This window comes from Telmatherina bonti (assembly GCF_933228915.1).
Source record: "Telmatherina bonti genome assembly, chromosome: 8".
Classification (NCBI taxonomy): domain Eukaryota; kingdom Metazoa; phylum Chordata; class Actinopteri; order Atheriniformes; family Telmatherinidae; genus Telmatherina; species Telmatherina bonti.
In genome coordinates, this window is record NC_136626.1 from 19,294,703 (window position 1) to 19,313,880 (window position 19,178).

At 40.0% G+C, this 19,178-nt stretch overlaps 1 long non-coding RNA gene across 1 annotated transcript; it reads right to left on the minus strand.

Moving 5' to 3' along the window:
* Positions 1-232: 232 nt before the first annotated feature.
* On the minus strand, positions 233-17,722 carry LOC306759652. Its single transcript, XR_013771426.1, has 3 exons — positions 17,587-17,722; positions 2,986-3,089; positions 233-270 (listed from the first exon to the last, which is right to left on the minus strand). It is a non-coding gene; the product is annotated as an uncharacterized lncRNA (long non-coding RNA).
* Positions 17,723-19,178: the final 1,456 nt, after the last annotated feature.

The following is a 19,178-nucleotide window of genomic DNA, read 5'->3' on the forward strand; positions in this document are numbered from 1 at the left end:
TTCTATTTGCATGTGTGGGGGAGGTGGTGTAGCATTAAAGTTGAGAGGTTACAGTGAGTCAAACCCAGCAGCAGTAGAGAGGAAGCGGTTAGGGAGAGGACCAGTGAGTTGGCCTGAGTCTCTGGTTAGCATGCCCGAGGCTCAAGCAAACTGGGAATAGAGCTTCTGCTGCTTTTTAGTGATTCGGGTGGAGGCGAAGGTCACTCATGCAAATGAACAACCACTTACTGGATGTTCTGACTGTGGACATTCAAGTGTACAGAGCTCAGACTGTCAATAGAAAGAAGAGTTTAGAGATATTGTCAGATTTGGGTCAGATGTGTATGATCTTCATGGCTGTTTCTTCACTTTTCATACCTCAGTTTTAACCCTAATTCATAGGTTATAGAGATGGATCAGGGGATTCCTGTGTTCACTTAATTAACAATTTTAAGTGACGGATTAGATAACGTTTATGGAAACAAAGTTACCTTTATACACTCACCTGGAGTTTTTTTTTTTTTGCACCTTATGTATGGAAACCATTTCACTTAAGACCAGACAGAAACACCTTTTCCAAGTAGGCTCTGTCATATGGACCATGCTACTTACATGAACATTCAGCTCTCTTGTAGAACTAAAGCAAAAAGTATAATTTCACCAAACTAGTTTATTGAAATTATCCTGTTATATATGGTTTTCTTAAATTTAACTTGTAATTCAAGTGGAATCATGGCTCCTGTGATTTATTTCTTTAAAACTGTTCAGAGCAAATCACTTGACAAACAGTACAAATGATGTTTCGAATATCTTCGTCTCAAAAACTGTAGCCAGACAAGACTGGAGCATTTGAATTACAGGTGAATAAAGCTTTCCCATTTTGTCTCCTCGGTAGGTAGTTTCTATGACTGATGATAAGAAAGCCAACCTTTAAGGAGGCAGCAAGCACACACACACACACACACACACACACACACACACACACACACACACACACACACACACACACACACACACACACACACACACACACACACACACACACACGGCTCCAGAAACTGACAGCCTGATACCGTGAATCATTATCTCTAATAGGCCTGGCTGAGTGTAAACAAACAGAGATCTCCTTTTCAGTAGATGACACCCTGATGATCATAGCAACTTAAAACATGCCAATTTCAGGGTTTACTTACATTTGCATGGAGGCTATGAGTTAAGCTATTGTGGTAGATAACAGAACGGTTTGTGATGAAAGAGTCCTTTCCTGGTGAGTCTTTGAAATTCCAGAGGAAAGGTGTGAGGAATTTTGATTGGCGCGAATCAGTAGCAGTGTATCAGATGCATTTCATCTTACATCTGAAAAGTGCAAACCACCAAAGATGGAAAATGGCTGAAAAAGGACTTAAATGTGCAATAACGAGCATGTTTGTGAACGTGTTGTAATAAAATGTTAGGGAAGAAGGGAAGTCTGGCATTAAAACAAGGACACACTGACAAATCAAAACAGAGGCATATATTTAAGCTTTTCTGTTTGTAGAGCTCGTCAAGGTTGTATTCTGCTACGATGTCCTTGAGCAAGGCAATGTCAGACTCCTACTACATCCCAAATAACGGCTCCAGAGAGATTTTCAGTGGGATAATCACAAGGGAATGGTATTGTTATCACTCAAATGTGCTTATAATGGCTTGAGTTAGAATTCATCAAATCAGTAAGTTTTGCTCCTATGGTGTTGTGATGCCCTGGGAGGCCCCACAGCCATCTTTTCCTCCTCCTACCTGGGCCAAGGCCAACCTTATCAGACAAGAGGGCCTGAGGATTACTCTCTCCCTGAGCATTAGCCTCCCTCCTGGAGAAAAAAGGGCAGCTTTCTCTCCTTCCTCTATTTCACCTCAAGCCCTCATCCCCCTCCCTTCCCTCGGCCCTCAGCACTCCACCTTTCCCGTGGGAGTTTGCAAAGCCAGGATAACCTTGAGACCTCAGCTGGTCTGCTGCCAGAAACATTAAAGAAATTCACTTCTTTTCTCTTTCTATCCTCACCTCTCCTGTACACCCCCACCCTATCTCAACGCCCCTTCAGCACCCCCTCATGATCACTGGCACACTACTTTTTTTTTTTCTTTTTACATCCTGCACCCCCTCATTCTCTCCTCATTTTTAAACTCCTTTTTTTTTTTGCCTTCTCAGCCTTCTCTGATTGTTGCTAAGATTAGCCCTTTTTCTCTCATTCTCCTTCCCTCATTTCCTCCTTTCTCATCTTCGACAGGAGAAAGAGGGCGGGGGCTCCGGCAAAGTGAAAGAAAGGGCTGTTCGCATGATCTCCTGCGTAGTTGACTATTATCTGTAGATTGTCGAGCTGCCAATTTCAATTTAGCCAGCCCTGTTATCGGGCCAAAAATAAACGCCTCATTTGAAAAGTGAAAATCAAACTGTCCCGACAGGAGGGATGACTGACGTTGATTGCAAACTAACTGTTTAGGTGGCAGCCTGCACTTTGTGCAGCTTTTGTCTCTTGCTCACTGCTCCCCCTTCGGCTCTCTCCCCATTCTCTCTGTCGGCTTCACGGCTGTCATATTCCTTTAGTGCTGGAAAGGTCAAGTGCTGCTTGCTGCATGTGAGATCTGAGGGAGCTCAGGGATATTCAGCCCCCCTCCCAACCTCCTTCTACCTTGCTTTGAGGCAACAATGTGTCTCGCTGCGAGCTCCCCTGCACTGCCACCAGTCAGCGTTGGCAGCGGCAGTAGCAGGTCGGGTTGCAGAGGAATGTGTTTATCCCTGTAGTTAGCTCTATCCTTTCATGTTCCCAGCTCCTCTAAGTTGTTCTGTTTCTCAATGCACAGCTCTGAGAGGGGCCCTGTGCTCTTGAAGGATGGCAGAAGGGATCAAGTCACAATGTTTACGGTCAAGAGAAATAATAAGTAATAAAGACAAGAAGAAGACAGAAACAGAGCTGAAGAGATAAAGTAATGATTTACATCTTGTGCAGGTTGGATTACATTTTCACTCACTGTTTTCTTCTTCGGTCTGGTGATGTTACAATAGATTTCCCTTGGACAGGCTGTGTTTTAATTCAGGAGTTGAAAACAGAGGCTTTCATGTGGCCCACAGGTTTCTGCAAGGAAATGGAGAGAGTTTACAAACAGCCAAGATGGGCTTTGTAATAGTTTCCCATGACATCATTACTGATGGGGCCTCAAGAGGCTGTGAACTAAATCCCCTCTAAGGATACAAATGTGAACACACACACCAATACAGACAAGTATGACCTCATGAGTACTACATTCCAGGTTTCACCTTGACACCCCCCCCCCAACCCCCCATTCCCACCAAAGTGTTGCTTTCAGTCCCGTTAACACCTTATCTGCCAACTGACCTCTTGCTTGCTGCCACACCCAACTCAGGCTCAGTCTCAGCTTTCAACAAGGAGATGAGTACCATTGCTGCAAGTTAGCAGACTCATCCTGTGAGCCTGAATCAGTTTCTCTTCTTTACTCATTCAGACCTGAACTGGTAACACTGGGCAGAGGAGTGCTGGAAAGGCCACTGACATGGAAGTGGTTGTGCTGGAGTCAAGTGTTGACTGCTGCAATGTTAATTTGAGTACTTTAAAAAGGGGTTGTCTGTTGGACACAGGTTTCTTCAGGGCTTTAAGAGGTGCTATTTTCTATGCTCAGAACTAATAGCGACTAGATTATGCAGTACGTATTACATTCATTAACACAACACAGACACACACAGGTTTCCAATTATCCATGATACTGAATAATAACTTACTTTTACACCGTCTAAATACATCACATAATCAATAAAATTGACTTCACTATAGCTTAAACAGTATGTAGTAGGACCCCTGAAAGAAGTAGTGTGTCCAAACATCTCATTCAATTATTTTCAGCCTAGTCAACAGCAGTGAAAGGGTATATTTGAATTCAAAGGCAAAAGTAAAAAAAACATGCTCACAGATGGCACTCAAATAGTTGTCTACAAGGCAGATAAGTGGTGAAATAAACATTATTATATGGGGGTCAAAAGAGTTTCCTGGTGCCACTACCACTACCATTTTAGTTTGTTCCCTAATAATTCACTGTCATTTAACTGGAAAGGTGATGATAAGAAAGATTATTTTGGAAGAGATTTCCATTGCCTTTAATTATGCTTCTTTGTACAACAGCTCATGGATGCTAACATACACATTTTGAAAGATGAGATGCTTGAGAGATGGCTGGAGAAAGAAAAAAAAATGTATATCAAGAATAATAATGACAAGCATTTTTCTCTGGAGCTAAAGAAACCAAACACAAAAACATTGTATTTTTCCGCTAGTACTGCAAAGTATCTAGGGTATGTCAACAAAAGCAGGCGAGAAAGCGGTAATATTATTCCAAGGTCTTGTTTACAATTCTAAAATATTTCCATGGACAGAGGCGCTACCTGTCCTTGCTCTCTTTAGCCAAGTAAAAAGATATTCTCATTTGTTGCATAGCAGTTATTCTGCCTGTGGCCCCCATGGCATGTATTGCAGAAGGCACATGTACTTGTAGTTTCTGTTCAACTAGTTGTTATTGTCCTATGACTTCACTGTGAGGCCATCCCCATTTTGCTCATTTATACTGGAGGTATATACTGGGATAACACAAAGGATCACTCTCAGTTCACCGACAAACTTTTCAGAGGAGAATAAACTGAACTCTGGTTACTGCACTAAATGCAACTTTCTCTCCATCCATCCATTGGAAATACCTGCGTAGTTCCAGGGTAAATCTTTCTCACAGCTCAAATGTCTCAAAGACCAAAGCTCATACCAATAAGGAATTCAACTTGACACAATCCCTTTTTTCCTTTCAAAGCTGATTACAATATAGCTTAGCGACAAGGAAGTTTAGGCAATTAAAAAACAACCAAATCTAGAACAGGTCAGACAGGATTGTGATCAGTAAAAAAAACAAATTAACATCATCTGTAAATGTGTCTGTAAAAAAAGGTGTTGATGTCTGTCCAAAAGCAACCACATCTATCCAAAAACCTTTTTTTTTCAAATAGTCTAAATGAAATTCCATATGTACAATAAAGCCTGTCAGTGAATCAATATTTTAACAATTCAGCTGAGAATGATGTATGTAGCCTATCATGGATTTCTAAAGCAACATATATGCCTGTGTGTGTATATATATATATATATATATATATATATATATATATATATATATACATGTATGTATATATATATATATATATATATATATATATATATACATGTATATATATATATATATATATATACATGTATATATATATATATATATACATGTATATATATATATATATATATATATATATATATATACACATGTATATATATATATATATATATATATATATATATATATATATATATATATATATATATATATATATACACATGTATATATATATACACATGTATATATATATACACATGTATATATATATATATATATATATATATATATATACACACATATACATATACATATATATATATATATATATATACACACACATATACATATATATATATATATATATATATATATATACACACACACACATATATATATATATATATATACACATATATACACACACACACATATTATATATATATATATATATATATATATATATATATATATATATATATATATATATACACACATATATATACACATATATATATATATATATATATATATATATATATAAGTCCTTTTGGCTCAGAGTAGATCAACTGGTTAACCCAAGCATGAGGTCAAGGGTTCAGAGAAAGGGCGTCACTGAGGAAGCTCATGTCCTGGAGCAAGGTGCCTCAACAGGATTAAACAGCAGCCAATCAGGTCCATTTAGGATAACAACATCTGTCAAATGAACCACTTTACTGACTGGCCTGACAAACTGTTCTGCCTTACTTATCTATAATTCCAACCTCGTTTCGCAGAGAGATTCGGAGCAACTTGAAAGGGTTTGCCTTTTGGCACAGAAAGCCACAGAAGTGCAGTCGTCTCAAACAAGAAGACAAAGGGCAGGGCAGGGACACAGTTTGCTGCCACGTAACAGCAGCATCTTTTTAGCTTCCCCCCCCACCTGTTGAAGGCAAGCACATTTCATTGCAGGTGCTCTCAGCAGAGTAAAGTCACGCTTGGCAGGAAATAAAAAGCCACTCAAACAGGATTTAGTGATTCGGTGGTCTGTTAAAGGTCAGTGACCAGTGGGAAAGACGCTCAGGCAATTATAGTTAGCCCCCTCCTCTCAAACAGGCAGTATTCGGCAGTAATTTTGGCATGGTACAATAAAATGTTGAAGAACAGTGTTTAGGGAAAAGGGCTTACATTTTTTAAAAATATTTTTTTTTCTCTTCAATGAATGAGTGGGATGTAGAAATACAACCAGGTCATGTTTCTCACACATTGGCCAATTACTCCCATGAAATGGCAGCTAATCTGCCTCCAACCCCACCAAGCATTTGCCCACCCAGACCCTACCCTGTTCAACTTTCCACTCAGATGCCAAAGCTTGTGCTAAAAGCCTCACTTACAGAACAATGCGAAAGACTGCAGTACCTATGATTTATCCCTTACTCGACTAAAGTTAGAGGTTCTGTACACCCTGCCCCAATCTCCCACTCTCATCTCACCCAATGAATTACTTTGGCGTTGTTAGATGCAGTTCAAGTCAAATCCTCTGACTCACTCCTTGATCCCCTTTCCCTCCTTTTCTTCTCAATCCCCCTTCTTCTTCTGAGTAACTTTAATTGTCCTGAGAAAGTCCTGGTTGGTCTGGGGGGCACAAAGCACAAGTTTATAATTAATGTTACAGAGGAGGGATTACAGGAAGCTCTGGGCAGCCTGATCTGAAAGACTGTGACAGAGAGTGTGTGATCTTCTTGATTGTTCCAGACGGACAGGGCTTTTATGCACATGTATATGTGCAATCCATCAGAACAATGGGGGATCTCCTTTCCTTGCACTAGTTATTTATGCCTTCATCACTTAGGCCATATGCACCGTACACATACATGAAGCTCACTCTCTATAAACAACACTGGATGGTGGGCAACAGGTTTAAATTAGACCTGAGAGTATGGCATGTGTGGTTGAAGAACCAAAAAGGGGTCCTGCTGTCCCTCCCTTTCTTGGATTTAGGCTGGTGGAGTTGGGGGTTGGGGGTTTCATGGAGAAGCCAAGAAAGGAGGAGTGGAATCACAGTTCCTGCCAGGTGTGAGGCTGGGGGCTATGCACGTAAAAACATGAGGCGCTGCACTCCACCACACAGGGCGAAGCATTATGCTAAACCACATATACACAGGGAATATTCATTAGATGCTGCATTTCTGCACAGGAAAAACATCAACTGTTATTTCCATGAAAATAGCTCAAATCCTGAACTTTAGACCTTTTTGGACCCTCTTGTTTGCAATATCTACCAGAATCCAGAAAGAAGGAAAACAGAGGAACGTGACTGGATGCCATTTATGATGAGAGAGGTAAAGAGCAATTGAAATAATATAGTGCTGAAATTCAAATGAATTCAGTGGTGATGGAGATGGAGGAGGCGGAGTAGGAGGATCAAGAATCAATGCGTTCCTATCAGGTCTTGCCCTCTGGCACTAAAACAGGAACCCGGCTGCCTGTCTTTCATCATCTGCATGCAGGATCAGAGCGTGTCTTACACATCAGCTCCTCTATGTGCCTGTGAGTGTGCGTACAGCTGAGTGTGTGTGTGTAAAGAAAGGGCACGTAAGGGCCCAGACTGCCTGCAGGGCCCCCCACGCAGATGAGCAGGGGCACAGGAGCATTTGGCAAGAGAAGGAAGTGTGTTCATAAGTGTGTGTCTCTGCATGTTCATGTGTACTCAGGGGAACAAGCGTATATGTGTTTGTGAGTAAAGTATAGATGCAAGGAGAGAGTGAGTCAGCCGCTAATACATATTTCATCCTTCCCCCAACCAGTCCTCTTCTCTTTTTCCTACCCTTGCATGTTGTTTCCTCATCCCTCTCCTTAGTACAGACTCACTCCCTCAATCCTTTTTGCACATTCTTTCTGAAACGCACACACGCACGCACACACACACACACACGCACGCACGCACGCACGCACGCACGCACGCACGCACGCACGCACGCACGCACACACACACACACACACACACACACACACACACACACACACACACACACTGCCTCTCATTTTCAGACAGCAGCAGCCAGGGGCCAACAGCCTGCCAGTTGAGCCCAAATCGATCTTTTCCCAGCTGTGGGGGTGGCTACAAAAACACACACACACACCCATCAGCTTCCTATCCTTGAAGTGGTGGCAGTAGATGTACAGTAAAGAGGCTTGGGATCACCTGATGTGACTCACTAAAATCTGCCAGCTTAGCTTTCCTAACCTCTGGAGGGTTGTTGAAAGCACATAATCGCGCACATGCAAACAACCTGGGAAAGACGTGAACATGGCTCTTGTTTGGAATGGAGTATGGTTGACCTTACACATGGAAGTTGTTAACATGATGAGATTCAATTTAAAAACTTAATTGTAGAGAAACTGTGATGATAAACCAGTGATCCAGTTTAAAGTTATGTAAAAATGAAAAAAAAACCCAACATTTTGATTTAAGTCTATGCATAAGAAAAATACTCAAAAACTAAACAATTTCATTACAAATTTTTGTAATTGTGTAAATATAAAACATCAAACAAATAACACAAACACATACTACATTGTGTCATTATTTATTGAACAAAAACTAAGCCAAAATATAGAAAATGTGTTTGAAAACTAAGTACACTCCACAACTTCAATACAATTTAAGGGACAAGCACCAACAGGTGCTCTAATCAAATATAAATATCAATTTATTAAAAAGAAAAAAGTTCATTTTCATTTTAAAAAAAAAAGTGAAAAAAATGTAAGAGAGCTGCCATTCTTCTGAGGACTGGATGCCCAAGCAAATTAATCTCCAGATCAAACAAAGATGCTTGGAATAACTGAGGAAAAAAATAGGGAAAAAAGAAAGAAGAAAACTAATCTATGACTAAAATTTAGCTAATATCTTAAATCTAATAAAATACAGTTACAGGAAAAAAAAACAATATACAGACAATGTCCACACTATTCCCTATATAGTGCCCTATGTAGAGGTCACACCAATTTTTAGGGGTGTCTGAAGAACTACAGAGAAGAAAGTAGGGCACTCAAAATTACCCACAATGCATCTTGAAAAGTAGTGATCATCAATTACTAGATGGGTCAATATAAACCACAATGATTTATCGGCAGACGCTCCAAGTGGCACAAATTACACTAAAGTCAAAGCAGGTAAAAAAAAAACAACCTATAGAGCAGTTATTTTATATCCTTATTTATTGAATAAATATGCAACAAAGAAATAATAAAATACAATTTTAGAAAATACTTACACACGAGGTTGGATTGGATTTGGAATGACACATAGAGGTTGCTATGGTGACAGTTGGTAGTTATGTAATCTTTGACAGGGGAAAAAAAATAGCCACCTATGTGTCCAACAGAAGGAGATCCATGTAAACATCTCATTCTTGATATAACTACAGCTAAAACTCACCAAACAAATATGGATGACACTTCATTAAACTAATTCTTAGTTTAACAGTATTTACCAGCATTTTAAAAGTTACAATAGCTACTTTTAATTGCCAACATCAGTTGTCAACCACATTTTACACTGTCTGCATTTTGTAATATGACAAAGGTCAACAGACAAAATGCTTGAGTTCATATTGTAAGTCTAAACTGTAAAAACAACGTGGCAATGTGTGTGTGCATGCTCATGTGTCTGAGGGGTAGATAAGCTTTTTAATTGAGCAAGGCTGCCAAGATCATCATCACATCTCTGCAACATGTCCTGTGCTGCTTATCACTCTTCATTTATAGCACACAGCATAAGAAAAGCAGGCAATAATGGTGTGGAAGCTGAGATGGTCTTAATCCAAAGCAAAGCCTCAATCAAAGGGAAAAAAACACAGGCAGCAGAAAAAAACATGGAGGGGCTGAGTGTTTTGGGGGGGAAAAATGGGGCCACTAGTGAAAAGCCAAATATGCGACATTCACAGAAAAGGAGGCCCTTGTTGATGTGCGGAACCTTTGAAGAAGAAAGAAAAAAAAGAAAGAGCGTGTGTGTGAGAGAGAGAAGATGGAGTGGGGGAAGTGTGTGTGGGTGTGTGTATGTGGTAGTGGTGGTGGTGGGGGGGGGTGTCACTGTATTGAGGCACATTATGTCATGGCAGTCAAAACAGCGTAAAGTTGACAGGACGGGACCCCTGCTGACATTGCATGCACACACACATAATCATAATACTCCCCTCTCACCCCCCTCCTGGCAATAGAGCATGCAGAGTGTGGGAAACAGCGGCCCAGGCACGCGCCAGATAAGATCTCGCCTCTCTGGGCCTCTCTCGAGATGCAAACAGGACCCTGTTGGCATGCAGAAGCACCACAATGCAACTCCACTCTTTCTCACATACACATACCCCCTTTGACCACCGTTAACTCCCACCAACCCAGTACAGCCATGTCGCAGAGTGCATGTCATCCACTTCCTCTCTTGTCTTTGTTTATGAAATCACCCACGCCACAGATCACTCCTTTCAGCCATCTTTGCTTCCTCAAAGACCACCCACTCAAAAATGAATGAGCTGTGGTCACATGGTTCACATAAAGGAAGTCTGTAATGTGTTCAGGACACAGAATATCTCTCTCTAACTCCAAAATAACATCTTGCCATTCCCCTTAGATTGTTTCTGGTGCTTCAGAATTGGTCAAGCAGGAGGGTTTTTTTTTATGCGGGTATAGCTGGATAGTTAAGCCATTGTTCAATATATCAGATGTATCAGGATCCTCTGTTGAACAATTTGAATAAATCAATGAGTCCTACAGGTTGCAGAACTATAAGATATGTTATACTGCTGTTCAAACTTTCCTAATGTTCTGCTCATTTTGGCCATTTTCACAAATGAATACTTGAGATTTAAAAAAAAAATAGTTGAAACAATTTGGTCCTGTTTCTGTCTCCAGTTTCTGTTCACCAAAGAAAATACCAGCAGGAGGCTTTTTATATCACGTTTGATTTGATTTGATTCTGGTGGATATATGCTCTTCAGGTAGGAAACGTGAGGCAGGAAGTGTAAGGAAATGTCCTGTTTAGAGCATGCAGGAGGGAGTATGTGATGCAGAAATTGCTCAGTGGAAATATATCTTTTTTTCTTATTTTTTTCAAAACCTTGATAATAGTAGATATTGTTCCCTATTGTGTCAATATGAGTTATGCATGTTTTTGTCTGGCACGTTACCTTTGCCTTTTTGCTGATGGCATTAATGTTTAACCAGGTTTCATTTCACCAGATAAAATTAATTAAAAATATGTAGATAAACAAACATAACACAGAAGTCTGCCATTGTGCTTTTCATGGGTTCAACAGGGTCAGGATCTGCACAAGTGCAAGATGATGTGAAAGTTATCATCGTTACACAAAGATTTCAAATTCATATTACACAGACAGGATTGAAAGAAAAATTCACTCTGGAGGTTGATGTAAAATCGTGCTTTTATCCTGCAAAAACTCTGACCATGTACATGAAAGACCAGAATGCAACAAAACCTTACCGATCTACTGTCTCAGCGCTCTAGTATACATGGGGCCTTAGTTAAGAAGAAACAACACTGAAAAAAGAATAAACAAGTGAGTTGTGAGATTCTTATTTTCACTTAATAAAGGACTTGGAAGGGGACTTTTTCTATATGCTGTAATTAATTTGTTGTGTTAGGTGCTTCAACCACAGAAGTTCAACACGCAACATGGTCTGCTCTTCAGCTACAGTGAAGCTATAATCCGTCTTTGTTTTCATAAAGCACAGTACATCCTCAAACAAAACCTTTCATAAACATATGCATGATTTTGGTCAGACGTTCATATTCACACACCACCACACACTCCTCTTATACAAACACAACTGGCGCTAGACACACAGCGAGACGCGTTCATGCTCTCCTTGTTCACTAACATATTCAGCCGCTCACCTTCCCACAAGCCAAATATTTACTCTTCTTCAGAATTTACACTTCTTTCTTTTGAATGGTGGGACAGCACAAGAGCAGTTCCTTTTAGATCTTGGTCTTTTTTATTCTCACACGCTTGTATTTTTGTCTGTAGTCAAATGCTTTCCATAAAGGCTTTATTTGAACAGACATTACCACTGCATCTCAAAACATCCCCTTTTCTGTCAGAGGGAAGGCAGCGCTGCAACAAATGACAGCAAGTCTTCACAAAAAGCTACTTTTAGTAAAACCTTTACACTTTCTACTTGCCTTGTCTCAACTTAAAGCCATGAGTCTATGTCTCAATATACAGTACCAGTCAAAAGTTTGGACACATGTTAAATCCAATGGGAAAGTGTGCCCATAAGTTTTGTGGTATTTGTAGATTCTAAAATATCAGATCTATTTATCACTACAGAGGAAAGGAAAAAGAGATGATTAAACTGTTAAATTATTTATTTAATTTATTTCTTCTTATTATTGTTATACAAACTGTATTCTTTTTATTTTCTTTATTTATTTCAAACAAACATTATGACTCATAATCTAAAATGTTTTCAGACTCAGACCAGAATCAGTAAAATGAAAAAAATTAGTTATCAAATCAAACTTTTTATGAAGCAATCTTCAACAAACAAAAAAACAACTTTGCACCTAAAAAACACAAAGAATCACACTCCCAAGCTTTTCACAAATAAATTAAAGCAAATAGACACCAAATATACTTTCTCTCTCTCAAACACAAATATGAACGTTGTGGGTATTGAGCTAATTTGTACGTAAATTCACCCACAAACAATTAGCTGTTCTGAGCACAAAGTAAATTTACACAGGCAGAAATGACAACAAGCATACTTGTAGATTTTTAATCTCTGCGTAAAGACTCTAAAGGCTCCTGCTCACACAAAAAGTTAAATATGTGGGCACAAATTGCCTGATGCATGGATAAGACTACATTTACACACAGACGGGTTTATGGGTGCAAGTGGGATTTTGTAGAACTCCGACTGCTTCTGGGATGCCTTGATCAAATGCGCCATGTAGTTGATAAACTACATGGTGCATTTAAGTACCGGTAGAAAGTTGGAATTTAGTGGGAAGGACACTTTCTATGACAAAATGTTATCCCTTGATGATGGATGGATTTCTCAGGCATGTTTCCAAATCTCTTCTGAAACCTGACACTGGGAGATGCCAAGACTAACTCGGGCAATGGCATAAATGAGAGTCAATGAGTGGATGACGAGGCCATCTTAGCTGTCACAGTGGATGGACCCTTTCCAACACAAACACACACCCCGCCTTTTCTTTAAGCTCCCATACGGTAATTGGGCCCTCACATCAAACGGGCTTCATTAGAGGGACTCCAGAAACTACTAATCCCTGCCTTCACACACAGGGGGTAGAATGATTTTGTGGTCCATGGCGTCTGTCACGGCGAACAAAACATCCTGAGAAAACATCAAAGCCTTTCTAGTTCAAGTCCCTCAGACTCAACTCAGACTCATGTATGCAAGTCATTGTGCAACTGCTATCTGCTCATGGTGATAGCTGAGCAGGACAGACGTTTTCTTTGCCAGCAAGTCATCTGGAAACAAAAGAACACTTTGGGCTGCCCATGAAATCACCAGACATCACCACGAAGCAGCCTTCATTTCGTCCCAGTGAGTCACCATCATGCAGTCTCAACTTGCATGATAGGAATACTACACACACATACACACACAGGTAAGACAGCATGTTGCAACAGATATTTAATATGCAGAGTGTAAACATAGAGTATACAGGAACATGATTCTAACCCAGTTTAAAGAATCAGGGAGAAGTTAGATGGGATCAATAGAGGTGAATTTTTTTCCCATTAAAATTGAGTGAGTGAGTTTTACAAGCATTTCTCAAATTAAAGTTTCTCTTTTACTGCCAGGAAAATACTTTTAGTGCTTTATATTAACAGGATCTTATTTATAGTTGTTGTATTAGATCAATTTTCTCTAGATTTACACACTAAGCTTTTTGGCAGATGGTTTCCTGATGCCTCCACTGACAAAAACACACACAAAAACTGGCAAAGAATTAGAAGTTGATCAAGCTCCACCTAGATCTGGCATCACAATAGTCACACAGAAACCTGTTGTTTCACACAAACACTCAAGTTCAAATTTTCATTCTCACCCATCCCTTCCTATCTCAACTCCCCAGGCTCATAAGTTCAGTTGACCTCTTCAGCCTCTGAAACACTCACACACACATAGAAACAGACAGGCTGAGGATGTGCTGACAGGCAAGAGAAAGCCAGTTCTTAATTAACAGGAAGTTTCAGTGTCAAGGTGTCACAGGCATGTAGTGCAGAAGAGCAGGGCTGGGCCACATCTCTATTGATTCAGAGAGGGGATGCTTTGTTGTCATCTGCCCACAATCAAACGTTCCTGCAGGCTGAATCACAGACCTTTTCCTCCTTACTATGTTGATTGTCTTGCTAATGAGAAGCATCATCATGAGAGACTTTCATGCTTTTATTTTGATCTTAAATATAAAAGCAAAAAGAGGAGGAGGGCCAAAAAAAAGAGAAGAGAGACGGGACATCCTGATTGGCAATTTGGGATCCTCTATAACGGATGAGCATTTAAGTAGGAAAAGATGTACATTCATCTTACCTCATGCCACCTTCCTACTCTCGCAAACATTTTCCTTCCTGCTTGACAGGTCTTGACAACTGTGCACACACATATTGGCACAAAATCAATCATAAGCGTGCACAGGTGGTCAGCCGAAGTGGTTTTGTAAAGTATCTCTTCTCAGCTTGCATTGTAAGAGTCAAGGACAGTGACTTCCTTTGAACATATCACTGAGCTAAATATTTAGACTTGGAAGGTAGAGAAATAACCAGAAAAAAAACCACAAGATAAAATACAATTCTAATTTTTCTAATTCAGCTCTGGGTTGATGAATAATACTCAAAGAGTATTTATGATGATAAGCAATAGAACAAAAAACCTAGCAATGGGACACCAGACTGGTTAAGGGGGTAACAATGGTTATGAAATCAGGAGGGTCTGAATATCATCTCCAATCACAAGCTGTGTTACATCTGATTTAGGAATGAATTATGATGAAATATTGTGCCACACTTACAGAAATAAGTTAAATGATACGATGTAAATCATATGTACAGATAAGTGACACTGACAAATGATATTAGTAATATAGAACACTGTGCAGCATATTGCTGTAAGTCTCCACTGAGTGTTTAGGTGTGTTGAGCTCTGGATGCAAAAGCCAATAATACACATAATTTTCATATTGATCAGCCCATTGGTAAACAATAAGGTGCAGATTTGCAGTGAAGCTTAAACCAATGATCCATCAAGCCAGGAGCACAGCAGTTCCTTCAGGTGTAAAGATCAAGAGTGGATGCTTAGGTGTAGATGCTTTTAAAAAGAGCCTCAAGACCCATCTTTTTAACTTAGCTTTTAGTTGAATTTTTCTTATTTATTTCATTTAATTAATTATGCATTCATTATTTATCTTTTATATATAATTTTCTTGGCTAATTTTACGACACATCATGTACTTTTAATGTATTTATATATTACTTAGGTTTAATCTTTTTGTTTTAATTATTGTTTTACAGAATCTTAAGTTTATTTAGTTATTTTATCTTGTGTTTCTTTCTTATTTTTTCTTCTTAACTTTTTAGCTGTTTTTCCTCATAGGGATCTTCCATATCAGGAGCTGCACCTGTTTGACTGATAGGGTCTTTGTGGGGGTAGTCCTGGCCAGGGTTGTTGGTAGGGGTTTTACAAAGCAGCCAAAAAGCTGTGGAGTGGGCCCTGCCTGCCCCGTCCTGGGTGTTTCCTGTGACTGTGTCTCCAATGGTCATTCCTGGGATGGCTCCTGATGTGGGCGGATCCTCCAGATATTGTTGCCTCGAAGCAGTGTCAGGCCAGATACAGAAATAGCATCCTGAAGGAAGTTTATTTATTTTTTTTTTTTGTTATGGAGAGTCAGGGGAAAGGTGGGGTTTTGTGTTTGGGTTGCATCTGTGTGCTTAAGTGTGAAAATGTTTTTATGATGTTAAGCACTTTTAAATGCATTTAAATGCATGTATTAAAAGTGTGATATAAATAAAGTTTGATTAGATTTTAATTTGAACTGTTTGAAAATATATCCGTTTTACCAGAAAACTGTAAAAAAAGGGGATTGCTTTATACTCCTGTGTATTATTCATTCAATCACTCATTCATTATCCTAACCGCTCAGTCCGATTAAGGGTCGCGGTGAAGCTGGAGCCAATCCCAGCAGTCTGTGGGCAAAAGGCAGGGTATAGCCTGGACAGCTCGCCAGTCCATCGCAGGGCCCTATGTATTATGTAACCTTTTAATAACACTTTTTACAGAGCAGTGACACCTTTAAGCTAAAGAGAATTTTTAAAAAATATTTCAAGAGCCCATAAAGCATAAGAGTATACTGCTATTGCAATAAAGTCGGCTCTTACAGGCTATGCATAAAATGCTTGGAATAATGCTGGATTAAGGAGTTAGGTGGAAACAATCGATGCAAGCAAAATGCCTGAAGCAGAATAAAAGAGTCTTTAGATCATCAAGGTGGATGTATGACAAGAAGACAAGAATACAGGTTTTTCCTTGTAGGGCAACTTCTGTGTACATTTCTATTTCTTGGGCATACAAAGAATTGTATGCAACCTGTAAGAAAGGAGAAGCATGGGTTTTATATGTTAACAAAGATAGCACCACTTTAGTAAGACAACAGTTTGCACATAAGTATTTTTGGGATATACAGAAGCAAAAAGCGCTTCATCATAAAGCATTAGCACACCACTACTTGCAACCTTTACACAGACAAGCTCTAAGTGAGCTTGAAAAGGTATTAATACGTTTGCACTCAAACTGTTGGCTACAGACTGAACACCACAGCAGGTGTCGGTCAGTAAAACAGACGGCCGGTGTCTGGCTGGTGCATGAGGCAAACACATGTTAAAACACATACAGGACACATATGAGCACACTCGCTGTCTTCCATGACGCCATACTGCTTGCAAACACCAAAGGGGGAGCCTCCCTCTATCAGTCTATTCTTTCTCTCCCTCCCTTCCCTGAGTGCTGGTGCTCGGTCGGCCGCAGGGTTGAGGAATGTGTGAGAGCCATGTGTCAAATCCCCAGACTGTGGGAAAGTGCTGCTCTCTGCTGAACTCCCGCCTCCCTCCCTCTCTTCTTTCCTCCCTGCCTCCCTCCCTTGCTCTCTCAGTTTGTTGGACTGCTCTCCAGGCGAGCGCCCTGCCCCGCTCCAACCCTGTGCAAGTGGGTGTGCATGCGTATGTGTGTGTGTTTATGCATGTGCCTGCTTGCATGCCTCGCAGCACACAGGAAGTAAGAGGAGAGCGTCTGCCAGCGGCATGGAACTCCTGCTTCCTGGAGACAGTTTCTTTGCCAACTCAACACACACAGACATGTATGTATGTATGTATGTGTGCACACACTTACCCAGGCAACTGTCTAAACTCCTCATAAGGAACCACCACAATGCCATGAGAAGGAGTGAGGCTGCTCTCACCCTCTGTTTCTCTGAGTGTTTATCTCTGTGTCCCGCTTCCATCGTTCTGTGTCTGCCGCTTCCTTTTGAACACAAACACTGACATCTTTCTCTGTGTGCACATTGGTTTCATTGCTTTGAGGATCTGGTGCTGCTCTCTGAGTTTCTCTGCTGCTTGCCAAAAACAGCCTGAGAGTTGCTACAAATAACAAATTCAGCATAGAACCATAAATCTTCTTAATATCGCGCACAACAGTCCAACTGTCTGCTCTTAGTGAAGAGTTCATATTCTAAACAAAAATATGCACATAAGAAAGAAATAGTGACATTTTTTTTTACACCCCAACTTAACATCCCACATGGTTGCGTTCATTTGATCCCCTTTTCCTTCTTCTCTCTTTGTTTTACTTTCATCAAGTCACATTAATTTTTTAAGATTTACATTTATATCAGTAAGTAATCTGCTGTTACTCCCATTTCTGTTTGGTATTTCATCTTCACATCTGTTTTGTCTTTACTTTTGTTTCATGTTACCATCTATCTGCAGCCTGCTATATTCTTTGGTGGTTTCTTTTTTTTTTTACTCCAAAAACAATTTTACCGCAGAGATTTAGAGTGTGACAGACACACAGCACACCTTCAATAAAAATGACTGGCACAATCAGTACAAAAGGGCAATTTTTGGGGGATTTTGTCTGTTTGTGTCTCTTTCTGTGGTCTTCAGGTTTTATGATAGCATGTGTGTCAATCATTCTAGTCTCCTCTGCAACAGGATTTAAAAATACACTCCCTACACCTGCTGAGCTTCACCCAGACTATTTACATGTCATAAAACACATTCGTTGAGAGAGATACACACATTTGGTCTTAGACACACTGTGCTGATGACATAAGCAGTGCTCAAACTTCTTGATCTTTCTTCCAGCTGGAGGAAGACGAGGAGATCTGCTGTTTCCTGTGTGTGACGTACAGAGTGTCACAAAATAAATGTTGATGTCGGGTCAACTCCTTCAGCCACAGATCTAATTATCAGACCTTAGGGATCATTCTCCTTAAGTAACCTCAACACTTCAGCGTTCTTCACGTACTTCACCTTTTCAGGAGTCAAGTCAAGTATATATTTAATATGCTCCTCTGATGTGTCTGTGAGCTTAGTGTGCACTTTTGGCAGGCCTGCACAATGCTTGGAATACATAGGATATGCAAAATGAACACAGAGACTGTTCTTGCTATGTGTGAAATAGGAAAATGCTCAGGGTGTGACCTCTTAAGGGTGCACAAGCAGAGGAGAGGGGAAAAAAAGTTTAATGTGTAACATAGCATGTGCCCCAACCTGTTTTCCAAGCTACTACTTATTCTCATGTCATTTTAGTGAAGTGGATCGTCCCACATCAGGGTGCTGCGAAGAAAGTCTCACATACACAGGTTGCGTTGGAAGAACAGGGATTTGAGCAGGGCAGGAGGCAGATTTACCTCTGGATCTCACAGATTCAGGGTTGTGAGATCAATGACAGCTATCTTTAAGTCAGTACAGTTAAAATCA